Here is a 3,626-nt window from a genome sequence, read left to right on the forward strand (position 1 = left end):
TGATGGTTGTCCTGTGTTTTTATTTTTTTATTTTAAAGGTATCATTTCACCAGATTACATTTTTGTGACAATCCTAAAATACACATAGTGATTTACCTGAAGAGAGTCATCACATACCTACTGTCAAGGATTAAATTGCACCATCAGGGCCGCTGGCTTATTTCCACTGTGATCCTCTGACAGGGCAAGATGCCAAACCCTGAAAGACTATCAGAATAACATAAACGGACAACTCTGAGTGAATCTCTATTCTGAAATAATGTTAGCTAGACATTTCTCCATCACCTACTTAAAACTTCTCTTTGCTTCAGTGAGTTTCAGTGATACTGGAAGTTTATTACATTCAATTGCAGCCATGTAGAAAAAGGTACTTTTGCCAAATGAACTCCCGAATCTAGAAAGAATCAAATCTGTTGAGCTTGCAGAAGAGGCACTTCATTTAACAGGTCTGCATATTTTGCTGTAAGTACGTGGGAATACCAAGAAACACATTTTACATATATTTGAAATAACTCTGAAATTACCACAACAATAACCTCAAATTGTTTGGCTACAGCTGGTTATTTCTTGATTAATTTTGAAACTTCAAATATGGTTCTTGGTATATTATTATCATCATTATTATTATTATTATTATTATTATTATTATTATTATCTGTTTTTATTACTCTCTTTTCTTATTATTATACCTCTTCTTTACGAAGTGTGTTACAAAAAGATTAAAACAGGAAAAATTACAGATAAATGATTCACAACAGTGCAACACATACAATAATAAAACAAGCAAAGACAAAACAAACTAAAAAAGGAAGTGAGCATTTCAGGAGAAAGCCATTTTAAAAATAAAGTGTTTTAAAGAGAGATTAAAAAGAGGAAACAGAGAAAGTCTGCCTGATCTCACCACCAACTTACATTGAAATGTATGCTGATCATGCCTTTAAGCATGCCTTAAAGCAATATTATGGAGAAATTGCCATTTTGTGTGATTTGGCGCCCCCTGCAGTTTCTAAATGCAACTCCACTGTTGTAAATACAAATTCCAGGTCTGTAACAGTTTGTCAGACGTAATGTAGGTGCTGCCTACAAACAAAACTCATTACATCACAACAATGTTATGACTTGAAAACTTGTATGTTGAAGTAAACATGTATGTAACGCTGTGATCCCTCTCACTGAAGTTACATAGTGCAGAAACAAGTGATAGGCAGACAGAGTGGCTGAGACAGAGACACCATTCACCCTGTTACAAGACACTGAACCATCAACATGATTCTGAAGCTGTTAGTGTAAGGTTAAAAAGTTACATAATGTTGCTTTAATTTCCAACTTGCCCAAAGTATGTTTTTTTTTTTTTTGTTTGTTTTTTTTACATTCTCATCACTTCCTTATAATTACAGTCCAACTGTGGAACAATTTTCATAAATGTAATTTCTTTAAAAAACAATAACAACTCACTTGAATTTAGTGGCCTGCTGTGGGGAAGTTGGACAGAAACTAGTTGGAACTTAAAATGACACGATCAGCAGAAGATCAGCAGCAACCGGGTTGGAAGTTCCCTGGAAATGTATTTAAGAAATTACCAGTTATTTATCAACCGCTTATTGGAAAATGGCTGAATTATATTAATAAACACTGTTGGGATAATCAGTTTCGAGGTCATTATTGTGGTAATTTGGGGGCATTTCGTTTTCTTGGTGATTACCACCTGCATCTACTGAAGTTTGTGTTACCCAACTCAGTTATATGTTTGTCTCTGAAGTGATTACATTAGTTGGACAGATATTTAGGGGCCTCACTAAGAACAATGGGTCCCCTCTTTTATGACTTTTTCCAAAAGGAAGACAATTAAGTTGTTATTAAGTATTAAGTATCATTATTTTGTTCAAACACAACTCTGTTTTGTGATGTCTGTTGTGTATCCTGCTATTAAAGTACATCTATCTGACTACACAAACAGCTTTACCTATTCTTCTTCCGATGCTTTGGATGGATGCAGGCAGCTCCGCATCCGTCTCTTTACCCTTGTGCTGTGACAGACAACATGCTCGGCCCTGTTAAGATTGACATTATCAATAAAAGGCCCAGAGGCAGTTCTGGACAGAGCCCAAGTTATTTTGCTGAGTGGAAGACATTTCTGCTGACGTGAATGCAGCAGTCACGACCTTTCTTTCCTGAAACTTCGCTGGTCAAACACTTTTCCAGGAATTCAAAGACAAAAACACAATTTTGACATTCACAAGAAGTAATTCAAAACGTGGAAACAGACATGAATTACGGGGGTTTAACTTTCTTTGACTTTCCCTCTCATTCAACATGTGGACTTGTTCTCATCCATGAAATCAGGATGTGTTCAAAAAGTACTCCTTTAGAAGCAATTAAAAGAAAACCGAGCACATCATTCAGCTACACACTGTTACCCTATGTATCTTTTATATATTCATACACGCCTTAGATGAGTTTGAGCTCATTGTTTTAAGACGTACAACCAACAGGCACAACAACAACTGCAACGATCAAAGAGCTTCGCTGTCTCATTAGTACTCAAACACTGACAAAATCAAAATCAAAGAGAAAAACATTGTCCACAGCAATTAATGTGGGAGAGGCAACACAGCATGAAACAAAGAAAAATCAAACAAAAGTGTGTGTGAGTGTGTGTGTGAGAGAGAGAGAAAGAGAGACAGAGAGACAGAGAGAGAGATTTCTAATGTGAACTTCTGGACCAGACAGAAAACTGTAGGTTACTGTTGCAGAGTGGAAATATTAGATCATTAAGGTTTTTTTTACTCAAAAAACAAGTGAAAGATCATGCCAAGAGCTTTTTCAATGTGTTATTTTGAAGAAGATATGTAAATGTCCACTGCAGTTGACATCATGTGTCATCTCAAGAAGTCATTCAGGAATAGCTGTTAAATCATTTTATTCTCAGATAACCAGACAAGTCCAAACAACATGTTTTTAACCAGATACGAGATTTAAAAAGAGGTTTTGATAATAAAGAATTTGGATGAAAGTATAAGAAGTAATATTCTTCTTGTACATCTGTCTCTTAAAATACATCTGTCCACTTTTTTTGGGCCTATATTTAGATAAAATCTGAATATTTCTACTATTTAATATGGCGTTTAATAAAAGTATCATCGTGTAAATTATATCGTGAAGACAGAGTCTAAATGGGCAGAATATACCCTCGGTGCATAATGTCTGAGTAAACATATTCAGAGAGACCGATGGAAAAAAGACATCGTTATGACGTCATATCTAAAAATGACAAACAGATATTAAAATATGAATTAAATTGAATTATAGACAAGTATTTGAGGATCCATCACCTGGTGATACAGACGTGGTATTTCAACTTTATTGGAAAAAATGGCTTCTGAACATCTGTTAACGGAGTTGGAGCTGGAGCCTCTCTGCACTGTATGAGAAATGCATCCTGTGGATGGCTTTCAATATTTTCAATGTCAGTGATATTTTTACACTTTTCATTTCATGTGTTCAGTTTTGCTGGTGTGCAAAGGGGGCGTTCAGGCCTTTTTTAGCCTAAAAGCTGTTTGATTCTATTCGATTTCCTGTTAACAGCTGGATACAAACTCAATGAACTTCATGACTTCGCAGGTGAC

The sequence above is a fragment of the Pagrus pagrus genome (assembly GCF_965226575.1).
Source record: "Pagrus pagrus genome assembly, chromosome: 6".
Taxonomy (NCBI): Eukaryota; Metazoa; Chordata; class Actinopteri; order Spariformes; family Sparidae; genus Pagrus; species Pagrus pagrus.